Here is an 11080-nt window from a genome sequence, read left to right on the forward strand (position 1 = left end):
TTATCAGCTGCTTCATGCTCAGATGGGTTTTGAATATTTGTGGCAAATATCATAATTGTTCTTTTCTGAATTGTCAATTCTAAGTGTACATTTATCTATCATCACATTAGTATTCCCTTATCTATTCACCTGAAGCATTTAAACTGTAAAGCTTTAAACGAGGTTTATTTTAATATTGTGATCCATAGCTATTTGTCTTTTAATTGTGGTGTTCTTATATTGAGAAATTGTGGTATTTTATGATGAAAATCTATTGACATTCTTCTTTGGGAGTTCTTCCATTACTTTTAAATTCAGAAAATTCCCCTGTCCTGAATATTTTATTTTATAGTATCTTTATAATATAAATATATATTAGATATATTATAAATATATATTAGATAAATATGTACCTTTATAACAGTTATTATTAATATAGTTAGAATCTTACTATGAAATCATTAGAAAATCATCTTAAATCTATTTATGTTTGTTTCTTAATTTGAAAATAGATTCTATTTATAAAAGAGTTTATTCACATGCTCATTTTCTTATGAAACAGTAAAAAGGGATGGAGGAAAATGATAGAGGAAACGATATTGCCTATTTTAGTGAGGATGTTTGAAAAGTACCTATTGAGTAACATATTAATAATATAGCAGAACTCTTAAGGGCAATAATTTCTTCAAAGTCATTATAAAGCACTGTATCTTTTAAAATTAAGCATGTGGCAAAAATAACAGAAGAAATGATGTCATCTGTACTGTTATGCAACAACCTGAGAATAGGAAATTGTTAAATGATTTTTTTTCTATATAACATACATGGTAATACATTATCAGAACACAGACTACCAAAGGAAATCTATAAGTTTATTTAGCATTATTACCTACCTATTATGTAATTGAAAACTATAGTATGTGTATGTATATGAAATGTGTACAGCAAAATCCCCTATAATAGCTATAATTTATAATATGTAAATATTATAAGTAGAAATGATATTAGGATAGGGGACTTTATTTCAATTTCTTTTGTTCTTGTTGCTATGTTGTTTTCCAAAGTTTACTGAAGATATTATAGAATGGCAGAAGGATTCAAGTGGCTCCACATGGCATTTTGGAATTCATCCCAACTGTAGGCTAAGTGACCTGCAGGTTGGACAAAGCCCAAGAGTTTCAACATTTCCTTAGTGTCAGGATCTACTTCAGTGATCTCCTGATCCAGGGCGGAGACCTCAGGAACATAATTATCTCTCCTTTCTCTCTCCTCCTCCTGAAGCTTGATTGAGATACCTCTCACAGGGCCTCTCTGCATCGGCTTCATCAGATGTGTGACATAGCTTGCTACTTGCTATCTTGTTGCAGAGCTTCTTGCTGGGAATAATGGCAATCTCCTCATACACATACTTGGTGTGGAAGTTGTTGCCCAGACGTGCATAGTACTTCTCAGTGATAACCCAGACTGCTTTCTTCATAGTTTTGGTGCAAACACAACCTATGTTGGCAAGTCCCTGGTAAAAGAGGATTCCAATTTCCTCATAAAAGGAAAGTACTAAGTGGGAGTTGGAATAGACTGTAAATTATTGAAATGTTTTAAAAGTCATGAAAGGGTCAGCACAAGCATGTTTCACTTTATAAAGATACTAAAGTAGGATGTGGTATGTTTGGACAAGAATAGAGTCTGTTCTGATGTAACTGTTCTTGGTGTTCTGTTTATTTTGACTATCTATAGGAGCATGAGGGTACTGACTATTAAAATGAGATATAATTATGTGCTACATGATTCTGTTCTTAATAATCATTGAAGAAACACTTTAAAAGAGTAATGTGTGTGGCAGTAAAAATTATTTGATAACAAAATCAAGACTCTGGATTGAACCATGTTGAATGACTAGTTATTAAATCATAAATAAGAATTATGCATATAATATTATTTGCAATCTTCTGCTTAAGTTGGGTGATAGTTTCATGGGTGTTTTTTCTATACTTATTACCAAAATGTGAAAATTATTATTCATCTATATATATAATATAATATTATTTATATTATTTATACATATAGCAAATAATAAATAATAAAATTATTTCCAAAGTTTCTACAAAATTTTCTTGATTTAAAAATCCATTTAGATAATATAAAGCCTGACTGGGCCCACCTAGAAATTTTTGTTCAAATTCTGTATTTAGAGAGAGCAAATGAGATAAATATTCTTTTCAGAAGTTGGCTTAGTTAGGATTATGCATGACCTTATTGGAATATACTATGTCATGATGAACAAACCCAATAGAAAGTATATGAGTTAATTTTTATTCCCATTATACACAATGCAAAAAAAGGCTTTGCCTATAACATCTTACTTTCTCCATGAGCACTTAGGTTTTTTTTAAGATTTACTTATTTATTTTAGAGAGCAAGAGAGAACATGAGCACACATGCTTGCATGAGCAGGGTGAGGATCAGAGGGAGAGAATCTTCAAGCAAACTCCCCACTGAGCATGGAACCTCATGCAGGACTTGATCACACGAACCATGAGATCATGACCTGAGCCTAAACCAAGAGTCAGACACTTAACTGACTGAGCCACCAGGCTCCCCAAGAATGCTTAGTATTGAAATTGTCATTGAATTAACAGAAAACAAAATATTCCCCCTTCGCTAGCCTCCAAATGGATTATTTTATAATGCAGACACACAGATACACACAAATGGCAGCACTGGACAGCAGCAGCAAAGGACAAAAGGAGATACTGGTGCATAAGGAAAATGTAATTGATATTTTACATCATAGTGGATTTACTCCATAACTCTTGCTAACTAGTTCTGGAGACAAATATAATATGTAGTGAAATACACAACACTGGCCTGCAGGAAAACCCTTTCCCAAATGACATACTCACATGTATGATATGTATGATAAAATATTTAGTTTTTTATCTTAAATATCTTTTAGTGAACTTTCAAAGTTCATGACTAGAAATTTTATTAAAATTTTTTATTAAATTATATTTAACATAAATGTACAGTAGAGGATAAACTCTAGAAAACAAAAAAAGTCCTTACATATGACTATTAGCTAGACTCATCTCAGATATTTATGTCTATAATTTTAAACATAAAAAACACTGATTTTTTTAGCAATCTTAAAACAAACTCATTGGTAATTACTTAAATGTGAAATGAAGCAAAAATTTATAAGTATAACTTCACTAAAGAAGTTTAAATTCCCTGCTAGATAAATAAGAACTTGACAGGTTATTTTCTGTACACATCTTAGCATAATTATAAAATGTTACACGTATTCATATTAACATAATTTTTCAGAAAGTCCTCAAGAAAGCAGAATAATTTAACAGCTACATTGTGATTTTATCTTTATTTCCAATAATCCTTTGCTAAATTTATGATGTTGAAGGAAAACAAAACTATAATCTCAATAAAACTCTTGAACTCTAATTATCAGCTTCAGATTTATGTGCTACTTGAAAAACACAATCCCCCTTTCCATGACTTGTGCTTTCTACCTGACTTATATAACAGATAGGGTTTTCACAGACAACTCAAAGAGAGAACATACTGCCTTATATTTATGATTAAAATTTCACTTTTCAAGTACTTGCATCTTGTGAATTTTCAGATTCTGAGATATAAGCCCCTTCATAATGTTTTATAACATCTATAAAAAGACTGATATTGTAAAATCATTAATCATCTACATGTTATAAAATCTTTTACTTTCCTTTATCCTCTTTGTATCAGTAAATTTTGTGGCCCATTGTTTCTAACTTTCTAAGTAATCAATATATATTTTGAGCTTTAATTGCCATTTTCAATTTGTCTTACAAATATAAAACAGAAGTTTCCACACGTCTGTAACTGCCATGAAAATGTGTATACTTTTTTTCTCTAAAATGTTTCTTCACATAACACTTCACAAAATAAAACTGACTTTTCCTATAGAATCCCACTCTCTGGTGGTATCCACAAGCTATAGTAACTCCTTAAATTTCATTTTAAGTTAGTTAAAATTAAATGAAAGTTAAAATTTAGTTCCTCAGTGCACTAGGCACATTTTAAGTGCTTGCAACACACAGCTTGTGTTGGACTCTGTACTATGTATATCTTAAGGAGGGTGGCTTCAAAATAGGCCACAATATGCCCTCATGAGAAAGCCAACATTCTGATGCTAATTTAAATAGAATGCTGATGGACATGCATTAGCATTCTTCCTTTGCCTACCCCAAAAAAGATCTCATCAGAGGCTAGGCCCTCATGAAATCATTTTATAATACAGTGTAAATTCTGAGACACAGTAAAACAACAAGAATCTATAAACATTCCAAACAATTTCAGAAATCTAAAGAAATTATTTTCTAGATATATCTGGTACTGTTACAGGATTTTGTGTCCCCTTAGTGCCCGCGGCTCTTAGCCATGCCACTTCGAAGAATGAAGAGGTAGACCAGACGAAGAGTGGTGGGCAAAGCAAGGTTCATTGAGCAAGAGTACAAAGCTCCTTGGGAGGGAGGGGGACCTGAGTGGGTTGCCCTCGTTATTTCTAAGTTTAGGGGTTTTTATGAGGTCTTTTGCAGAACTTAAGCAAGCAGGGTGTGCTGAGTCATGCCAATCAGGGCTTCAGTCACATATCTGTCTACCAAGTAGGTTAATGTCCACATGCTGATGGTCCCTTTTTTGCTGACATGTGGGGGCTTAGGTCTTAACTGCCCCTTGCCCATGATATTGACAAATGCTCTTGTGGTTAATTGTCTTATTTTAGGACGTTTTGCAGAAGTCATTTCTGCAAAAACTGCAAAGCAGAATGTCAGTGTGGTCCTGTCTAAGCTGCAAAATAGGATGTCAGTGCTATTTTATTTTAGCTGTCCTGACTCCGTATTTTCTTGTTGGGGACCCTCACCCTGACTACCTCTATTTGACTAACTCCTAACAGTATAGAAGAGCTTGAACAATTTTTTTCAAGTAAAAATTACTTTCATATTAAAATAACATGGACATCATTATTATAAACACAAGTAAGCATTAAATCGGTTATTTTAATAAACTATTATTTTCTGAATATACAACTAGCTTTTTTGCCCCATGTTCTTATTGATTTTAAAGCTGTGCCTATACATAGTAGAGAATTTACAAAAAATTATCCCAACAATCAGGCAAAAATGTTTGCCATTAAAAATGCCTAAGGGGCTTGGTTGAGTGTCTGCCTTCAGCTCAGGTAGTGATCTCAGGGTCCTGGGATCGAGCCCCGCATTGGGCTTTCTGCTCAGCGGGGAGCCTGCTCCTCCATCTCTGTCTGCCTGCTGTTTGCCCTGCTTGTGCATGTGCACTCTCTCTCTCTCTGTCAAATAAATAAATAAAATATTTTTAAAAATGCTTAAAAAATGGGGTGTTTGAGTGGCTCAGAATAAAGAGAATTCTTTATTTTAGATGCAAGGAAAAAATAGTATTGTATATAAAACAAGAAGGGAACTAAAATTGTGGGGATATTTTGATATTTATCAAAGCAGTCTCATTTTTATTATGTTTACTACTGATTCCTATTAGAATTATTATATAGAACCCTATTCAGTAACCTGATCTCAGCTCAGGTTAATCAGGTGTTTCTGAAGACACTGTTGAACTTGAAAGACAGATTATTCTTAAATTAAACATTTCACTTTCTTAAGTGAAATGATCTGACTCTTGATCTCAGCTCAGGTCTTGATCTCAGGGTCATGAGTTCAAACCCCATGTTAGGTTCCACACTGGGTCCCCATGGAACCTACTTAGAAAAAAAAAATGCTTAAAAATTTGGAAATGATCATGGAAGTTTTTTGGTTTAATTTTAGTTATCTAGATTATTGCCTCTATTGTCCAATTCACACTTTAATGTTTAAAGCATAGTTCTAGTTTTCTTTTAATTTGAATTTTACATTTTTCCCTGATTAGCAATTCTGACAATGTGTAAATGAAAAGTTTCTTAACATTTATACTATTTCTGTAGTTTTATATAGTGAATTTTTCATTATTATCAAATTAAACACCTATTTTATAAAATAAATTATTTTTGTTGTTGTTAGTGCTTAGGATCTGTGAATGTTTTAAACATCTTAAAAAAACGTGAAAGTTGTTTTTTTTCCTCTAAGTTGTTCAATACCTAATTTCATTTGTAATCCATAACCTACTTGAATCGAACAAAATTTACAGCTATTTAAGAATATTAGCAAGAAACGATATGCATACAATATAGGAAGAAGCAAACAATAGACCCAGAGAACATTAGCTTCTTGAAAGCTAAATTTTTAAGGAAGCAGTAATGTCAATCCAACTTAAAATACCTTCACAAGTCTCTGTAGATTCTATATGGCAATGGAGATTTGGTCTGTGACATTTCAGAGTATTTCCAGATTCAGCAGTCATGTCCTGTGACAAGGCTTCCTGGTGTAACTAATAATACAATGGCTGTGCTGGGTCTCTGGCATCTGTAGGGAATCATTCCTACATTCAGATTTACTACAAAGCCTGTTGCATTCTGAAGTATTATTTAGGAGTAACTCAATGTATATCTATTATTTGAAATTTTATTTTTAGAGTTCATTGAGCTAAACTACAGGAGGGGAATGGGATGAGATTTCTTAGCAGAAAATCTTAGATTTGTCACTACTGCAGAATAAATTGTTTAAATTAAATGTTATTCTTGAAGAGCAATAAACAGACCAAAGTTATTTGTCAAGCCAAAAGAATTTGAAAATTATTTTCCTAGACAAGGTTTTTTGCTGTATTTATAAAAAAATATAAAAATATGGTGATTCAATGTGTATACCTCAGGAGGAAAAAAAATCTCTTTCTGATACATGGCATGAGAAAATATTTGCTGACAAAATTAAAATAAATTAGACATATGTGGAATGTTTGTCAAAGGAACTTAATAACTTTATCTGTTGACGTATCTCCCAAACAAGATGGGTATGATTCAATTTGTTTTGGAGGTATTACTTTAAGAATGCTCTAAATTAGAAAAAAAAATGCTCTAAATTAGAATAAAAGTGGGAATCTGTATATTTATTTTCTATAGAAATTGGCTAAATCAAATCATTTTTCGATTCTGTACCTAAGCTTTTATTCTATTAAACTTCCATAGCTTTGGAACCTTTTATTCTTTTGGTTAATCATGTCTTTTATGTTCTTCCTTCCTGTTTTATTCCACTTTGTTGATTAGGAATTGCTATTTTTATAAGTCAGTCTTTCTGTGTACTTGGTATGTTAGCATATAATCCTAATTCTACAAGTGAAGATACTAATATCTAGAACTGACTTAGCCCCAGAATCTACTGTACACTGTGCATCACCTGGAATCCCTTGAAACATTTTTATTTCATTAATTATCCACATACATTTAACAAAAAAAAAAAAAAAAGAATGGAAAAGTACTTTTTAGATTAAATGAATAGCTCATAACAATCTGCTGGATGTTAATAGGAGTTTCTGAAGACACTGCTGAACTTGGAAGACAGATTATTCTTTTTTTTTCTTTTTTTTTAATTTTTTTATTGTTATGTTAATCACCATATATTACATCATTAGTTTTTGATGTAGTGTTCCATGATTGTTTGTTCATAACACCCAGTGCTCCATGCAGAATGTGCCCTCTTTAATACCCATCACCAGGCTAACCCATCCCCCTACCCTCCTCCCCTCTAGAACCCTCAGTTTGTTTTTCAGAGTCCATCGTCTCTCATGGTTCATCTCCCCCTCTGACTTACTCCCCTTCATTCTTCCTCTCCTGTTATCTTCTTTTCCTTTTTTCTTAAAATATGTTGAGTTATTTGTTTCAGAAGTACAGATCTGTGATTCAACAGTCTTGCACAATTCACAGCACTCACCATAGCACATACCCTCCCCAATGCCTATCACCCAGCCACCCCATCCCTCCCACCCCCAACCACTCCAGTAACACTCAGTTTGTTTCCTGAGATTAAGAATTCCTCATATCAGTGAGGTCATATGATACATGTCTTTCTCTGATTGACTTATTTCACTCAGCATAAGACCCTCCAGTTCCATCCACGTCGTTGCAAATGGCAAGATCTCATTCCTTTTGATGGCTGCATAATATTCCATTGTGTATATATACCACATCTTCTTTATCCATTCATCGAAAGACAGATTATTCTTAAACATTTCACTTAAGAACAACTGTATATGAATTATTAGTGTTACATTTAAACAAACCACTGTATTTGGGAAGACCACTGCAGGGGGGAGTTATTTTATAACAGAAAAAACAAATATGAACTGGACATATACCTCAGGGGGCAAGGAAAAAAAAAGATTACAATATTTTTTATTGTATGAATAAAGAGAATTCTTTATTCTAGATGCAAAGAAAAAATAGTATCATATATAAAACAAGTAAAGAAGGGAACTTAAATTGTGGAGATATTCTGATATTTATCAAAGCAGTCTCATTTTTATTATGTTTACTACTGATTCCTATTAGAAATATTATATAGAACCCCATTCAGTAATAATGCAAGTACAAATTCAGGTTTTCAAATTATAGACTTTCTGAAGCTTTCCAAAACAACGATATTAAAAAATGGACAGTCATGTGGTTTTTAAAGAAACATGACTAATTTAAAATTTCTCTATACATTTATGATAAAATAGCAAATGCTCCATACATATTTAAGTGGTCTTTTAAAATCTGACAATGCACATCAATCTTTAGGTAAACTAATAAGCATTTTCATTTGTTGGGTGCTACACATAGAAACATGGACAACATTAACTCCATATCTGAAAGTTCACAGCCTCAATTGGAAAGCTGATATGTGTTAAGTACTGAATGTGTCCCTCCAAAATTCATATGTTGAATTCCTGGCCCTCCCTTCCCCCCAAAAGGGCTGATTTGGGAATGGGAACTCTAAGAAAGTAATTATGGTTATATGAGGTCCTAGAAGTTGAGCCTCTTATTAGGTTAGTGCCCTAACAAGAAGAGGCATCAGAGAACTTGTCTCTCTCTCTCTCCATATGCATGCATTAAGGAAAGGCCTTTGAGGGCACAGTGAGAAGGTGGCTGTCAACAAGCAAGGAGTCATCACCCGAAACAGCACTGGAAACTTGATCTTAGACTTCTAGCCTTCAACACTGTAAGAAAATAAATTTCTATTAAGCCAACCTGCCTATGTTTTTGTTGTTTTTGTTGTTGTTTTTGTTGTTGTTGTTGTTATTAATGGCAGCCCAAGCAGACTAACACAATATCCAAAGAAAGGATTCAATTCAACCCAATTAAATTAATCAAATATTTATTGCAGGTCTATTATTCACCAGCTATTGTTCTAGGTTATTAGGTTTTAGGTTTATCACTGAACTATCAGGGAGGGAGAGGAGTAATCACTCCCACAGTGATTACTTTCTCATGATGTAAGACAAAGTACAGGTAAAGTCAGTTATGCATGCTATTGGGAAAACTAAAGCAAGGAAAGAAGATAAGGAGTGCTGCAAGTTAAAATAGGGCAGCCATGAGGAACCTCTTTATTTAGAAAGTTGTATTTGAGTGAAGGGCTAAAGTTGATGAGGGAGCTAGCCTGTGGATTTGTGAATGAGGAACATCATGGGCAGAGAGAAGAGCAAGTCCAAGGATCCTGGGGTAAAAACCTAATTGGCAAGCTCAACATTCAGAAAGGAAGCCATTGGCTTTGGTGGACATCAAAGAAGTAGGGAAAAGATTTGTGGAAACTTTTAGGACATTCTAAATACACTGGGTTCTTTTTTGTGCTAAATGAAATGGAGAGGCATTGCAAATTTTTTTGAGAAAAGGAGGAACACGATCTAAGTATGTTTTATGAAGGATCATTCAGGCGTCTGTATTAAAAAGCTACTCTAGAGGAACAGATAATGGAATCAAGGAGCTTTTTTATTATAATCCAGACTTGGAACAGAAATAGAGTACTTGAGGGCGCCTGGGTGGCTCAGTTGGTTAAGCGACTGCCTTCGGCTCAGGTCATGATCCTGGAATCCTGGGATTGAGTCCCACATTGGGCTCCCGGCTCGGCGGGGAGCCTGCTTCTCCCTCTGACCCTCTCCCCTCTCATGCTGTTTCTCTCTCTCTCTCTCTCTCTCTCTCTAATAAATAAATAAATAAATAATCTTAAAAAAATAGAGTAATTGATGGGTAAGAAAATGTCTAATTCTATATACTATATATTTTAAAGTTTAGCCAATGAATGGATTTGATGTGGTGTATGAGAAAAAGAGACAAACAAAGAAGACACCTGAGTTTGGGACTATGCAAATAGGATAGAGCTGCCATCATTTGAGACGTGTGGGAGAATGAGACTAGAGCAGATTGGGATGGGGGAACTGGTGCAAAGGAGATCAAGTTTGAAATGTTTCTTAGATATCTAAATGGAGACATTAAGTAGACCATTGTATAGACAAATATTGCGCTCATAGTAGATGCAAATATAAGAGCCTTCAGCATATGGGCTGCATGAGGTTATCATGGGAGTGGGTATGGAGCAGAAAGGCTCATGGGCCTTGGGTCTCTCCATCTTTAAGAGACTGAGGATATGAGGAATCAGCAAATGGGACTGAGAAGGAGTGGCCAGTGATTGAAGAGGAAAAAAACAGTGATGGGGAGTGGCCCTGGAAGCCAAACATTAAAATATTCTCCTGAGGAGGTAGTAATCAATTGATTTAGTCCAACAGTGCTGCAATTTGATGAGAATTAAGAAATAACATTGGATTTACCGCCATGGTTGTTGGTCATTGATTTTCAGTGTTTTGGATGCAGAATAATTACATCAGAGTGAATTTAAGGAAAAATCAGAGAATAAGGACCATAGAGCAGAAGCATTTACAGTACAACATGAAAATATTATACAACATGTAAAAATTCTAAGCTCTTTACATATACAAGTTCATTAAATCCTCATAGAAATTCCTGAGGCAGGGACACTTATCTCTCTCTGTCCCCTTAGGACAGAATAGTAACTTCAAATTTGCAAAGTAAGGAGTGCAAGGGTTAGACACAAATTAGGTTTATCTGATGACAGATTTCAAGTATATAACCTGACTCTTATCTCACATTCTGGGAGAACAG

The 11080-nt window shown here is 33.9% G+C and overlaps 1 pseudogene; it reads right to left on the reverse strand.

The window, feature by feature from the left end:
- Positions 1-1076: 1076 nt before the first annotated feature.
- On the reverse strand, positions 1077-10734 carry LOC114199443 (small ribosomal subunit protein eS17 pseudogene; annotated as a pseudogene).
- Positions 10735-11080: the final 346 nt, after the last annotated feature.

The sequence above is a fragment of the Eumetopias jubatus genome, unplaced genomic scaffold (assembly GCF_037043125.1).
Source record: "Eumetopias jubatus isolate StellerSeaLion01/CBP00866 unplaced genomic scaffold, mEumJub1_p1.0 scaffold_8, whole genome shotgun sequence".
Taxonomy (NCBI): domain Eukaryota; kingdom Metazoa; phylum Chordata; class Mammalia; order Carnivora; family Otariidae; genus Eumetopias; species Eumetopias jubatus.